The 16,534-nt window shown below is 37.6% G+C and overlaps 1 protein-coding gene across 1 annotated transcript in view; it reads left to right on the top strand.

The window, feature by feature from the left end:
- Positions 1-2,072: 2,072 nt before the first annotated feature.
- The window catches only part of LOC106085979 (flightin), a 47,322-nt gene continuing 32,860 nt past the window's right edge, over positions 2,073-16,534 (top strand). The window contains exon 1 of the mRNA XM_013250468.2: positions 2,073-2,162. The gene's annotated coding sequence lies outside the window, so the exon portion shown is untranslated. The remainder of the gene's footprint in view (positions 2,163-16,534) is intronic.

Raw genomic sequence — 16,534 nt, 5'->3', positions numbered from 1 at the left:
CGTCCCGTCTACCGGGGTTCGAGAGAGACTTAACAGTGGCCCACAATTTGCCTGCACCGGTGCCTAAGTTACATTGCTCCAAGTGTTCCAGCCACAAATTCCGCTTATGTTCGTTGACTACCCTGTTTATTTCCAGATTCAGCTCGCTGATTCTGGGGTTAGCGGGGTCCATAGCACGAATCCCATCACGCTCGTCTGCGAGTACCACTGCTTGCGCCGGGAAATTGGGTCGCACTTGCGGTATTCGACCGGCTGGAATAAAGCGAGCGGCTGCTGCGTTGATGATGTCTCGGAATTTCCTCTCGGCCACAAGCACATCAGAGGGGGGTGGCAGTTCATTGAAGCGGCGATTGGTATACTCTCTGAAGCCAGTCCAATTGGCCTTCTTATAGTTGATGAACGTTCGGCGCTCAGAGGTTATGAAGTCGGGTGGTCGGTCGATGGTGAGGATTATGGGGAGGTGGTCTGACCCCAAAGAGATGACGGCTTGCCAGGATACGTCACTCAGGAGATCAGGGGATGCGATTGAGATGTCTGGCGAGCTGCTGCACCTCCTCGTAATCCTAGTGGGGGCATCCTCATTCACCGTGCAAAACGTGGAGCTATCTATCTGCTCTGCCAAAGCTATGCCACGCTGGTCGTTGCCTAGGGGAGAATGCCATGACGAGTGATGTGCATTGAAATCCCCCAGAACCAGACGACTATGGCCAGATAGCAACCCACTTATGTCGGGGCTGTAGGCCTGGCCATTAATCGGGACACAGCTGCCAACCGGCGGTATATACACGTTGTATATCTCTATCTCGGCAGTACCAGACTTGACTGCTACCCCCATACATTCCATGTATGGGTCACTAGCGTCAAGCGCAGGCGAGATAGGTCTATACTGCACGGAATGGTGTATAACGAAGGCCAATCCCCCACCTCCATTCCTTGAGCGATCCTTACGTAGCACATTGTAGCCGTGACAACTGTGCAAGCTGCAGGTGTTAGTCAGCTTTGTCTCCTGGATCGCTGCGACCGATATGCTCTTCCGACTCATAAAATCCACAATCTCATCAATCTTGCCTCGCAGTCCATTGCAGTTTAACTGCAGGAACGATACATTTCCCGACACTGGCCTGGCAATAGTAGGGCTAGGGTGCTGTCTTTGCATAAATTGCCGTACGGGAGAGGTCGGGGGGGTCACATAGTCCGACGACGAGGACGCCGAAGGCGACGACGGCGACGCTTGTGACCCACTGCTGGCTGAGTTCGCACAGCACCTAGCGACATAGCCAGTATGACTATACTCCCGTAGCGAAGTTAGGCCAGAGCAAGAACGGAAATGTACCCACTCCAAGCACCTGTTACACCTCACCGACACTGACCGATGATGAAGGCGGTTCTGGCAAACGGAACAGAACCAGGGTCCGGGGTTCTTTTCAATCCCGGCACGGACCAAAAGCATACGGAGAAGGCACTCCGGGATGTGCCTCTCCCATGACGAAAAAAGACGAACACGTACACTGAGGCGGCAGCCCTTGCCGATGAAGATTCCATCGGGTCAATCCGGTACGTACAACCGGCTGCCATGGGATTGACTGGTTGTTGTAGTAGCAGTGTGTGGTACACTGAGGCGCCAGCCCTTGCCGATGAAGGAATTCATCGGGTCAATCCGGTACATACAACCGGCTGCCTGTTACAGGTAATGAAGGTCGGAAGGTCGGATTGCAGCTTAAAACATATTAGATAAGCCGCTCACCCCATTCGTTGATATCCGAACTTCCCCATATCTGGTGATGTGTATTAGCGTCACTTCCTATAATGAGGCTGTTAAGGCTTAAGGCTTGAAGGCGGCATTTCTGAATCATTTGCAATATATAGGGAAGCCAGCCAACAATGAGACTTAGTTAGGTTATTTCCCGATGTCAACTTTCAAAGAGCCGATACATATGTCTTCTGTTTTTGCCTTTCCTTTCATAACATGGTCCGGTTTTCCTGTTATTTTTTTTTTTTTTTGTTGTGTTCCACAGTGTCTCTATTTTCCGCATAGGTGTTAACAAGTCCCCCTAACAAAATAATAAAAAAAAACGGGTGGACGTTAAATATTTTGTGCAAAAAAGATTCTAGTCTTTTTTATACTACTCTTCAAATAAGTCGTTTTTCAGTGAAACTTATAGGTAAGCTTGCTTTTATATATCAATGATATTTTCCTTTTTGAAAACGGAGCTTCCAAAGACACAAGGCATACATTGGACACATTTCAGTCCTTAAAACATATTCGTTATTTTAAGTTATAAAGAGTTTGGGGTATACTCTAAAGAACTAGAACTGGACATAAAGAGAAGGTTACCCGACCACTTATGTGTCTATCAAGAGAAGATCCTTTCAATTAAAGGAGTGGTGGAATGCCTAAGATGTAATGTCATAACGACGATTGTCATAAAAATCATTTCAGACAGTCAGGCAGCCACTAAATCCCTTGAGAACGTATTTCTGAATTCAAAAATCGCCATTGACGGTCACAGATCCCTCAACAAGATGAATGAACAGTTTAAAATTCATTTGTTCTAAGTGCCGGGCCACAGAGATATCTTAGTGGATAGTAGAGCGGATGAGCTTGCGAGACTAGGTAATCAGAGCCTGGCGACTTAAAAGCGTCGAGACTTTTTATCGCCCAAAGGATTTTCGACTCAGACACCCAATAATCTCCGACGAATGCATTCCACTGGCAACCTCTTCTGGCTAAACGTTGTCAGTTGGAGAGTTTTTGGGAAATGTTCATTAACGAGTAATTCTAGTGTTTCCTTACTACTTACTACTGGCTTCTGAATATGTCCCACCGTAATAGGTCTCGAGGATCTTCCTTAGTAGGCTGGCTACTTCTGAATCTCCAGTAACTAGCGATTGAAGAAGAAAAACATTTAGACTACTCTTTGCAAGAATACAGAAGGACCTTTAGTGCCGCCGAATCTGCCTTACAATGCTGGAGATTTATCTGCAGAAATCGGAGCATAGTCAGGATTCAGAATTTCCACTGTTGTGTTAGCCTCGTCCACTGTTGCATTAGCCTCCTGAGTTCGCCTGGAGTTCATCTTCACAAGATTCGTTCGATCTCGTCATGATGAGTTTCCTTACGCATCCAGCGGCGGTTAAGAAAGGAGTGGATCACTCTTCCTCAGGACACCGGATAATTGCTGTGTGGACGATTCCTCGATAGATGCTTCACCAGCTGCTGCTGACGAAGTACCTTTTGAGTTTAGGGCGCAACGATACATTTCAATTAAGCGTTGATCCCCGAAAGCAACTAGTTTGTACAGACCCCGACACCAGCCTACATCCCCACAACCTGGAGCAGGCCCAGGTATTTCCGCAAGAACATCGGAGTATACAGATGACAGTTCATTGACTGTCTCTAGCGACATTCTAGGTTCTTGGACCCTTATTACCATTGTTCGCCTTAGTTCTGGGGCATGGGATGCCCCCCAAGTGACAGCAACCTTTTGGCTGACTGCGGTGTCGCTTCCAAATCCAGACATGTAGCCTGGGGTGGCCTATGTAGCGAATCTCCGAGCCCAATTAAAGGAGCTCTCTCCTTATCAGTGAGAGTTTGAGGATCATTCGCACCAAGCCTGTAAACAGACCTGAGAGTTATGCGCCTTTTATTATTCCAACCTTTTAAAAAGCGTATTGATAAGGCTTGTCATATGTAATTTCAAAAATAGCAACTCTGAAATTGTACACATTGTGTGATACGTACGAAAAATTTAATAGGACAAATGGATTTTGAAATAAATATGCAACTTTTCCGATTAAGTCGAGCTTTTATTTCATCGAATATACATGTAAATACATGTTTATAAGAAAATAAATGGCGATTAGAGCGAGGTCTATTCGAACTTGGCGTACATAAGACAAGTCTTACGAATATAGAAAGTGACATCTCACTCCCTCTAATTGCTTTTCGGAGATAGTTAATTTCCATAGGTTTTTATCTTTTATTACACTGTGCTACACCAAAAATATGCAGGGGTTCTAATGTACCAATTCTGTTTTGTAGGAGCCCATGGAATATGAAAATACCTTAAATTTTTCTTGGTCACTTCGTAATGTGATTTTCTGACGCTAAATGTAGAAAAAAACACGTTTTCGTAGATTTTCGGTGTAAAGGCTGGTCTACGTTCTTCTTTGGGAAAATTTTCCCTAAATCGTTCTTTCGGTGGTTTGACAAGGTTACCACATTAAATTTGTTTTGGTTTCTTTGGCCAAAATGTTGCCATTTACATATAAAAATTCATATGGCACCAACCAATTTATCAGCTGCTACGTACATGTTTACATACAAATGTGAGTGTGTGGATTGCACTCAAATTCATATATGTTGTTGCAATTTCAACCAAAACCCACCCCTTCGAAATTAGTAAATTATGAAACACAAAGCTATTGGGTTGCCCAAAAAGTAATTGCGGATTTTTCATATAGTCGGCGTTGACAAATTTTTTCACAGCTTGTGACTCTGTAATTGCATTCTTTCTTCTGTCAGTTATCAGCTGTTACTTTTAGCTTGCTTTTGAAAAAAAGTGTAAAAAAAGTATATTTGATCAAAGTTCATTCTAAGCTTTATTAAAAACGCATTTACTTTCTTTTAAAAAATCCGCATTTATTTTTTGGGCAACCCAATATTAAAAAGGAAACGAATTCTGCTTTATTTGTAAAAAGCCTTTGCCAGCATCTTCCACTTGTATAAAAATAATGTTGTAATAGCAAGACCAAAAGCACAACACTTTCACAATCTTTATTCCTTCGTACAATAGTTTGTTATGAAAGAAACATTTTTTTTTTATTTTAGAAGTATATTTATTTACATATTTTTTTTATTTATATATAAATAGTTTCTTATTTATGCATCCACAAACAATATTTTTTTCCAGCCCGAGAAAGTACACGTGAGCAAGATCACTGATACTAACAAACACTTAGTTACAATAAGAAGTTTGGCGATCGCATTTATTTTACATAAGAAAACGATTTGTTGCGCAGAAACTGTGATTGTGATTGATTGGGCGTTGTGAAATGTAAATTTTCACTAAATGAAAAAACAAGTAATAGCGAAACAAACACTTTTCGTCAATATTTTCCGCTTATTTTTTTATATGGAGTTTCACCGCGGAAACCGAATATAGTACCAACCTTAAAACGAAACAAATCTTTTGATTTACAATGGATTTCTATCACAGTATCTTTCAAATAAGGTATATTTCCTCTAAATCAGACAAAAAATCGCTAACTTACAGTGGCTGAAATATGAAAAAACGCACTAAAAACACAAAACAACATTTTCCTTGGTTTTTATTCTGCTTAAATGGTACCAAACAATATATGTACCTGCTACCGTGAAAAATGAATTTAAAGCTTTTCAAAATGGGTAATAACAATAAAATCGGTTAAAAAATGGATGACTTATGCAGTTTTTTGTGTTTTAACTTTTTGATTTTTTATTTAAAAATATTTTGTATTTCTGTGTTTTTTTATGAACTTCGCTGTAAGTATTGCGCTATAAGGACCAGTAGTAGTTAGAAAGCATACTGATTTGATTTTTTTCTTATATAACGTTGTTCAATTTTAAATATTTCCTGGTGATATCTTTCACCTTGCTCATCACTCAGCTGTCCTAAACTTAATGGAAATCTTTCCAAATGAGCATGCAGATAGTGTTATTTTATTGATATTTTGCAACCCATTGCATGGTAAGCCGGCAGCATGTTGTTTACAATCTGCTCATAATTTTCACTTTTTGTGTTTCCAAGGAAATTTTTGCACACTAAAACAAAACCATTCCATACCTTTTTTTCTTCAAGTTATTTGTTGTATGAATTTGTCATCTTTTACCAATCTCCCTTTATGGGGACCAATAAAGATACCCGTTGATTTAAAATTAAATTAGTTTTTGTTAATGTTTTAATAATATAATATAATATATGGTTTACCTTCTTTTAAACCTGTTTGCTCCATTTTTATCAAGTGCTTTCATGAATTGTTTTATTAAGCCCAATTTTATGTGTAATGGAGGTAAAATGATGTTTTTGGATTGACTTATTTTCACCAATTATAGCTGTTGAAAGCAGTTTCAAGTATATTTGTATGTAATGTTCAGAAGAGTCCCGACATTCACAAAAATAGCAAGAATACTTTGTGTTACCACCTTGCAAACCATTCAAAATTGTTAGTACCTTCAAATCAGCCACAATTAGCCACTTATGTGTAGTGTATCCTATAGCATTTAGTATTAGAGACAAACTGTCATTTTATTCTTTGGTGTTTGTAGCGTTAGCCAACGGTGCTGAAGGAAGCGTTCCACCAGTATGCAAAAGCACAGCTGTCACGCCTGCAAATAGGAGATATACATATATAAATAAAATATAGGAAACTATATAAAAATTTTTATATTACTTTTTGTTGAAGCGTCAATAAATAATCGCCAATCTCCTGAAACATGGCTATATCCAAGTACGTTCACATCGTTGCAGAAGGCGAAATTAGTATTTTCAGTGCTTTCGTTGGAAAGTGATCCAAACAAACTAGTTTCCTCGGTCCTGCGAAATGAAATGTTTACATTTTCTTGCAAATAGTTCCATTGCTAAAGTCTAGAACCTAGAAGTTCGGTTTGTCTTTTCGACAATTCTAGATTCCGAACGAGATCATGAAATTCCCCTTGGGATAAAAAATGTTGTTTTATAAATTCTTCTTCAGAAGGGGCATATTCTGATTCGGAGATTATAACATTATAAGGTGATGGTTCAAATTCAGTTAAATCTGGCGATCCTCCGTTAATGACTTTCGGAGCAGCGTCGTTTTCCTTAAGCGATACAGTCTTTATTACACTATAAACATTTGCGTATTTAATATATTGCCTAATTTTGAAATAATAAATATCATCTTGTTTCAGTTAAACAGAAATAGCAATTATTTTTTCTATGCACACGTAGTGGAAGCCAATTAACCGGTTCAAGAAACGGCAATTCAAAAGAACAACGTGACATTTTTTTCAGGATCTTAACGTTGAATAACAAGATGAACAGCAAACCGTTGGTATATACCATTTTCCATATACTAAGGGATGATTAAAATATTTTTCATAAAGAGAAATAATATGTTACTTTACCGACACATCTATTTATGTCCTTTATCTACATACAATCCACATGTACAACAAAAGCAAAAAAAAATGCAAATTTTGCCAATGAACATTCCACAGGGGCAAACTTCTCACATATCAATGAGTGCAGTCCAATTAAAGTTTAAGCTCAATGATAAGAACCTCCTTTTTATAGCCAAGTCCAAACGGCGTGCCGCAGTGCGACACCTCCTCATGTTGCCTCACAAATGTTGCCAGCATTAGGAGGGAAAAACCAAAATTTTTTCTGATGGTCTCGACAGGATTCGAATCCAGGCGTTCAGCGTCATGGGCGAACATGCTAACCTCTGCACTACGGTGGTCTCCAACAAAAGTTGTTTCGTTTACCACACATGTAACTAACTCCGATGTTTTTGTTCACTTACAGTAATTATAATGTACCAGTTTCGCAACCATAAGTTTGGTTCCATTACATCCTTCATCTATTTAATCCATTAGCCTTTACCTGTTTAACCTATAACAACCAAGGCCATAAAAAATGAGATATTTTTGACTTCATTTATAAGGACCATTAAAAGCAAACAGAAAAAAGGCTTAACATTACAGTCCTTTTACACTGAATATTTGGTACCTTTGTAGCCTTTTCATATTTAACCCATTAATATTTACCTAAAAAACCGAAGTCATAACAAATTTTGTAATTCTTTAATGAGGAGTTTTGACCGCTTGCTGTACTTAAACAGGTACAATGGTCATTAATGGGTTAGTTTGAAATTTTCAGGCCAAAGCATGTTGGCCATTAACAGAGTTCAAAAATATGCATGTTTCATTCATGCATAAATCTTTTATTTTAAGAAACTTCTAAATAATGAGAAAAGTTAAAACACCAGAAATTGCATAAGCCATCTATTTTTTTAATCAATTTTATTGTTATTACCCATTTTGGCTTATTTAATTTCCTTTCTCACAATAGTAAATATATATTGTCTGATACCTTTTAAGCAGAATAGAGACCGACCGACGAGACCGAATCGTTGCATATTTTTCTTCAAGTTTTGTATCACAATGTTATTATTGCCGTTTGTCTTATATTGTTGCCGCTTTCAGCTAAGCTTCCCGAGATAGAGATGAACACCACACAAGTCTGAGGTCAAAGTTCCAGCTCGTGTGGTGCTCAACGTTATCCTGTGTGGCTTCTACAGCCTTAAAAGGCCATATCGGATAAAAGATATATGTATATGGGCACCATATTAGCATTCTCCCCAAAGAGGCCACTTTAAAAAAAGAGCTCATATTCCGTATGCAACACATCGAAATATCCATTTCCAACCCTATAAAGTATATATATTCTTGATCAGCGTAAAAATCTAAAATGATCTAGCCATGTCCGTCTGTCTGTTGAAATCACGCTACAGTCCGAAGAAGGGCCATATCGGACTATATCTTGATATAGCCCCCATATAGACCGATCCGCCGATTTAGGGTCTTTGGCTCATAAAAGCCGATTTTGCCAAAATTTGAAACAGTGAGTTGTGTTAGGCCTGTCTACATCCTTCTTCAGTTTGGCCTAGATCGGTTCAGATTTGGATATAGCTGCCACATAGACCGATCTCTCGATTTAATGTTTTGGACCCATAAAAGGCGCATTTATTTTCCGTTCTTGTCGAAATTTGGCCTGGCCAACTTAATGCCTTTTAACTTGTGATTTGATTTTAAAATTTTTTTTTAATGTTGTGATACATAGTTTTACATTTTAGAAAATACTGCAAAAAAACTTTCGGCGTTTTAAATCCATTCAATTGCTTTTAAGTTATAGCGGTTTGAACATTTTTTTGCTAAAAAGTTTGAATGCTGATAGGGTGGCAACCCTGCATCGCAATTATCTAAATTCATACACTTTCTTTTTGTTTTTACATGTACTAAAACATATATAAATAAAAAACATGAGCACTTTTTTGGGGGAATCTTATATCAAAATCTGAATCGATTTTTTCAAAATCAATAGCGTTACTCCTTGTGCCAAAGAAGTGACATGTGTAAATGGCAATCGGACAATAAATGCAACTTGTACCTTGATCACAAGCATACAAGGACAGACAGACGGACATAGCTAAATCGAATCATGAAGTGATAAGCCGATCGGTATACTTATCAACGGGTTAGCTCTTCTCCTTCTTTGCGTTGCAAACAAATGAACAAATTTATAATACCTACACCAGTAGGGTATAATTATAAATCTTTTTCCAATCTTTTAAAAAGTAATTTGATTCTCACCAATTGCTCTATATTTCACAGTTATTACCGAAAAGATTGGAAATTGTTGGCTTTTTAGCTCGCGAAACTTAAATTTTCAATAATGCACATATAAATATTTTCTATGGAAATTTTAATCTTTCACAGAAATGAAGAATAACAGTACCCAGCGGCGGAATCACATATCGCTCCCAACATGTAGGCATATAAATATACCTCTTTTAGGAATCAATCCACCATCAGTCACAACTTCTCAAAATATGCATGCTATAACACATATTTTCGACTTTTTTTCCCTTGAGCAAAAACAACTCAAAATTTTTGTTTTAATATGCCTACTGCTTCATTTCTTAAAATAGGGCAGTAAACATGCCTCAATTTTAGCTCAAAATTATCCAGTACTTACAATACAATACATATTTAAAATTAAAAAGCTCTTGAAAAATTGGATTAGTGAAAAAAATCTTCCAAAATAGTACCGGTAGTGGGAGAAATAGTACTTTTAGTGCTGCATTGGGTACTAATTAGTACTTTCTTTGTAAATTGAGTTAGAGCTCTGAATTTTGAAACTTAAGTAGACCATGGCAAACTTAATTAGACGATTAGAAGAGTTTTTGGAAATTTTTACATTTAGGTACTAAAAAAAAGTACCAACAATTTACTAATTTAGAAATTTGTCTTAAAAGACCTCCGCTACAAAATTATGAGGATGAACAAAAGTAATGGAAAAATAGTACTGGTGAACGTACGTTTAGTACCGCAGTTGGTACCATTTGGTACTTTCTTTACAGATGGAGTTAGAGGTCTAAAATTTGGCATGTAGGCACACCTAGGAAATATATAATGGGCGACAAAATGACACAATTCGAAAATGTTGGTACCATTTGTTACTTTCTTTCCAGATTGAGCTGGAGGTCTGAAATTTTGTATGTAGGTACAAGTAGGCAAAATATGTTAGATGTCCAAATGACCTCTTTAAAATTTGAATATTTTGGTACCAAAATTGCTACCATTTGTAGCTATGTATGATGGGTGACTAGGTTAGGTTGAAAAGAGGATGCGGATATTCATCTACCCCATGCCACTATGGACATACACCCAAGCTAGTTATTGGCTTGTTCTGCCTGTAAGGGAAATGGGATAGGTCCCAAACCTGTCACGGGATAGTTCCTTTGGTAATAGGGACCGGTCCCAGTTCTCGTCTTCTTACATGGAAAAAACCTATCACTTTTGTCGCTCGGGTGACGAAGTTCCATCGTCCTAACACCGAAGGATAGGTCCTGCGACAGTTCGAAAAGGATGAGTATACTTTGCAAATATTTTTAAGGAATATAACATTAATAAGCAAATATATTTAACGGATAAGCAATTTTTAGCAATAATTGAGCGACTTTTTAAAAAATAATAAAAAATCATAAATTATGATAATTGAAACTTTTCATTCCCTGTAGGATATGTACTGTGACATGTAACTGTGGGGCAATTGACTACACATTCCCGTAGTGGCGATCTAAATACTAAACAACCTCGTAACCTCGAAAAAGAAAACTTAAGTCAGGAATTCTGTGCTTCTTACAAAATCCCTAATTGTTTTCCATACCACGCCCCTTAATTGTTTTATGTCTGGTATTGTGTCCTCACTCAAATGCCGGTGTCTGTAAGCAGCGAAAGCCGGGCAATGACATGGGAAATGCTCTAACGTTTCATCATCTGCCCCACATGCTATCACTTGCCGTTCACTGCCAAATCGTCTGCAAATTAATTCCCCCTTACTCTGCTAGGACCCGGCACCCAAACGAAGCGGACCGCGATGGGTGATAAAATGATCTATTCGTACATATTGGTATCAAAAAGTGCTAAATAGTACGAAATAGTTTATTTTCGCCTACAGCGAGCGGTGACAGCTAAAATTAAGCAACTTGATACGAATTATCAGTCTTGACAATAATACGATATGTAACAAATCGTACCAGAAGTGGAAGAAAACTTACTAATTGTGGTGTAATTGGTACCTTGAAAGCATATATTGGGCGACTAGAAGACTTTTTTAAAAATCCAAATATTGAATTTTTACGGAGCTAGACTCTGTAGACTTAGATGAAGAAACAAATAAACAAACTAACACTATAATTGCTATTTTCATTGATGTGCTTATTTACCACTAGGATCCCGGCGGTCCGCTTCGTCAAGGTATGGCTATATCCCAATTTTGAGAGCTTAAGATCACTCTGTAAAGAAAGTATCATTTTGTATATTTTAGTTCCTAAATGAGTGAATTAAATCTTCTAGCCGCCCTCTATTTAATGTCAAGGTGAACCCGATTACAATTTTTGAGTGTTCTAACTCAATTCGTAGAGAAAATTATGTACGATTTTAAAAAAATCTTCTAATCGCCCAAAACTTGTTGTCAAGGTTTAGATGTATTTCAATTTTGAGAGCTTTGTCTTATTCCGTAAAGAATGTACCATATCGTATATTTGAGTCTTAAATGCACGAATAAAAAAAATTCTTCTAGTCGCGCAACATATACATTCAAGGTACAAATTTCACCACAATCTTCCACATGCTGTATTTTGGTCAAAACTGCTATAATGTTTGTCAAATTGCTTAATTCTAGCTGCTCCCGTTCGCTTTAGGCAGAGTTGAGCTCTTGTGTATTATTTTACACTTTCAGCTACAACAATGTATGATATTTTTCCTCGTTGTACCTACATGCCAAATTTCAGACCCCTAGCTCCACCTGTAAAGAATTAAGCAAATGGTACCAATTTTGGTACCAAAATGTTCGAATTTAAATAGATCATTTAGTCACCCTTTATATTTTTTTCGTTGTATCTAAATGCTAAATTTTAGACCTGTAGCTACATCTATAAAGAAAGTACCAAATAATACCAATTTTGATACCAAAATTTACGAATTTTGAATAGATCATTTTGTCATCCATCATATTCTTCCTAGTTGTACCTATATGCCAAATTTCAGACCTGTAACTCTATCCGTAAAGAAAATACCAAATGGTACCAATTTTGATACTAAAATATTCGATTTTTAAATCAATAGATCATTTAGTCACCCATCTTATTTTTTCTCCTTGTATCTACATGCCAAATTTGAGACCTGTAGCTACATCTATAAAGAAAGTACCAATTTTGGTACCAACATTTACAAATTTTGAATAGATCATTTCGTCACCCTTCATATTTTTCCTAGTTGTACCTACATGCCAAATTGCAGACCTCTAGCTCCATCTATAAAGAAACTACCAAATGGTACCAATTTTGGTACCAAAATATTCGAATTTTAAATACATCATTTAGTCATCCATCATATTTTTTCTCGTTGTATCTATATGCCAAATTTCGGACCTGCAGCTACATATATAAAGAAAGTTCCAAATAGTACCAATTTAGTTACCAAAATGTACGAATTTTGAACAGATCATTTAGCCAACCATCATATATTTCCTAGATCTCCTTACATGCAGAATTTCAGACCTCTAACTCCATCTGAAAAGAAAGTACCAAATGGTACCAATTGCGGTACAAAACGTGGGTACGTTTTCTCCCATTACCAGTAAAATTTTTCAATTTTTTAATTTTCAGCAGGTGTATTTTAGAAAATTTCTAATTTTTTTTTTTGAACTTTTTTTAGTATATTAAAGTATAAATTTCCTCAAACTCTTCTTGTCATTCAATTAAGTTTGCCATGGTGTACACAAGTTCCAAAATTTAGAGCTCTAGCTCAATTTACAAAGAAAGTACCAAACAGTACCAATTGCGGCACTAAACGTACTTTTCTACCACTTCCAGTACTATCTTGGACAAATCTGTTTTTTTGTTTCAAGACCCTCTTTTGATGAGGTTAAACACAGAATTGGTTATGGAATGTGAATATTCAAGGTTGCGAAAATTTTCTCCTTGAGTTGTTTCTAAATTACTGGTTTCATTTAGATGGATGGATAGATGTATGGGGTATATTCTTGTTCATCGTAAAATCTCAGACTGAACAAGCAATGTCCGTCCATCCGCTACAGTGTTTTAAAATTAAGACATTAAGACAGAACCTTTTTTTACCTATTGGCAGGTTAAGTTCGAAGATGGACCCTATCTTGACAATGACCGATCTCACTATTTAAGGTCTTAGGCCCATAAAATCCTCATTTATTACCCGATTTTGCTGAAACTAAGATCATGAAACATCAGCGCCAAATGTGGTCCAAATCTGTATATATCATAATATATCCTCAATATAAACCAATCTCCCGATTTTGAATCTTATGCCGATAATAGCCGCATTTATTGCCCGATTTCACTAAAATGTAACACAGTGAGCTTCGATCTTAGTGCCGAATATGGTCCAAAGCGGTCTATATCCTAATATAATCTCCATATGGTCCGATCTCCCGATTTAAGGCCTTTAAATGTCGTAGTAATTACCCGATTTCGCTGAAATTGGGCACATTGAGTTGCGCTAGGACCCCAGATATTGGTGCAAACTACGATCTACATATTAGAGTACCCGATTTTGCTTCAATTGAGTACGGTGATCTATATAAATTAAAATCCTATACATCCTCCCCGAATATTGTGCAGATCGGATTTGAATATACCTGCCATATATATCGATCTCCTTATTTAAGGTCTTGAAATCATATATGGCCCATTTGTCACCCGATTGGGCTAAAATTTTGAACAGTGAATTGTGGCGAGTTCGGTACAGATCGGACCATATTTCCTTGCAAATTGGTGGCTAAAACTTTTTCAACAATCACAGAATTTTCTAAATACTAAAAAAAAATTAGAGAATTGTAATATAATTATATATGATTTTCTCTAACATAAAAAGAAATTTTGCCATTTAAAAAAAAAATATTATTGCGCCTTGATTGGCACTAACTTTTTTAATTTTACTTAACATATTCGAAGCGAAAAATATATATCCGTATCTTGGAATAGGTACTACCTATTACGAAAAAAATTTGAAAGCCTTTTGGAGTAGGCTAGAAATGGACTCCAAAGACTTAACATCTGCTGTGGTGGCGTCAGACCGTAGTGTGTTGTCCTCCCCTCCTATAGGTGTGGGTGCCTTGGCACCTGATCAGCCGGCAAGTCTTTGGAATAGACTACCTACCACCATATGAAATTATTGACATACTAAATGGCCGTCGAAGTGATGACTGGGAGAATCTAATAGGATATCTGAGAACAGCAATGAAGTATAATACGATATGTATCTGAGAACAGCAATGAAGTAAAGATCATATATCATAAATGAATACCAATAATTTTGTATGTACATTTGTAACAAATTCAAAAACAAACAAACAAATATATTTTAATTATTTTTGAATCGGCAGACGACAAAATTGTCTTAGCCGTATTTATTCTTTCATTTGAGTAACTTGTAAACTTAATCCAAAAGTTGTAATATAAAAACATGTATACTGCTATTTATAATAAGGGAATAATTATTACTACTACTTTTTATAACGCTAGCATATCGATGGTCCGCTTAGCTACCCCTGATATTGATACCCCCTTTCAGTGTAGGACTTCCAAAAGAGTAGGTAGTCGCCCAGTTTATAAGATAATGAAGTTTATTAATAATCTTATATATAAAAATCAATTTGTGTTTGTTTGTAGATTTGTTTGTTTGTATGTTTGTGTGTTCCTTATAGACTCAGAAACGGCTGAACCGATTTTCTTGAAATGTTCACAGATGGTGCATAATGACGCCGTGGTGAAAATAGGGTACTACATTGTTTGATATCTGAAGGGGGGCGGGCCCTCCCCCTTACTCTAATTTTCAGAAACGCCAGATCTCGGAGATGTGTGGTGCGATTTGTGCTCTCATATAGTGCCCTACAAATAAAAATTTGGTTTCCAAATTTCGGATGGGGTACCTAGGGGGACTGCCCCACCCTAAAACCTACCAAACATATATTTAGACCAATCACGACACTATGGGACTCAAATGAAAGGTATTTAGGATAAGAAAACGTATTTGATATTTAATTGCCAGACCAAGTGCTAGGTCTTGGGTTGGTCCCCAAGCCCCAAGACACCTCTAAATCGGACATATTTCCGACCATGGCAATATGGCACTCAAATGAAAGGTATTTACATGTAGAATACGAATCTGATATTCAAATGTGGGACCACGTTTCTGGGGGTCCACCCCTTCCCCAAAATACCCCCCAACCTGGACTTATTTACTGACCATGGGAATATGGGGCTTAAATAAAAGGTATTTGAATGTAGAATACGAATCTGATATCCAAATATGGGACCAAGTTTTTGGGGGGCCGCCTCTCACCAAAAACATCCCCCAAAGGGGGAAAATTTACGGCCATAGCAATATGGGGCTCAAATGAAAAGTCTTTGGGAGTAAAGCACGAATCTGATATCAATATTCGGGAAAAGTGTCTATGGGGCTACCCAACCCCCACAACACCACCCAAAAAGTAAGCATTTTCTGACTATTGCAATACGAGGCTAAAATAAGAGGGTTTTTAAAGTGGAACACGAATCCGATATAAATTTTTTCAAGGCCAACTCACTGAGTGGACGCCCATCCCCCAAAACACCCCCCAAGCCGGCCATGTTTGCCGACTATAGAAATATGGGGCTCAAATTAAAGGTATGTGGGAGAAGACCACGTATCTGATATCAACATTAGGGGCCAACTGTCTAGCGGACGTCCCACCACCATAACAACCCCCAAATAGGACGTATTTGCTCACCAAGACAATTTGGGTCCTAAAGAGAGGGGAACTAAATATTTACAGTTTTTAGGGCCAATACCCCAAGCCGGACATATTTGCTGACTTTTGCAATAAGGAGTTTAAATGAGATTAGAAATCGAATTTGCTAACCTATTTTGGGCCATGTGTTTGGGGAAAGCCTCATCCTATAAACTCCTCTTAAGCCAATGGCAATATGGGGTTTAAATAAATGGTATTTGAGAGAAGAGCACGATGCTGATATTTTTTCAGGGCCAAGTATCTGTTGGACCACATCTCCCCCGAAAAAACCACTAAATCAGAAATCATAAGAATATCGGGCTGAAATGAAGTATTTCAAGAATGGATTACACCTTACATCCACACTTAAATTCGTAGACCAATAAAGATCATATGGGATTCAGATAAAGGCACTTATCTTG

The sequence above is a fragment of the Stomoxys calcitrans genome, chromosome 1 (genome assembly GCF_963082655.1).
Source record: "Stomoxys calcitrans chromosome 1, idStoCalc2.1, whole genome shotgun sequence".
Lineage (NCBI taxonomy): Eukaryota > Metazoa > Arthropoda > Insecta > Diptera > Muscidae > Stomoxys > Stomoxys calcitrans.
Note: the sequence above shows the minus strand (reverse complement) of the source record. Positions and strands in the feature narration are given on the sequence as shown.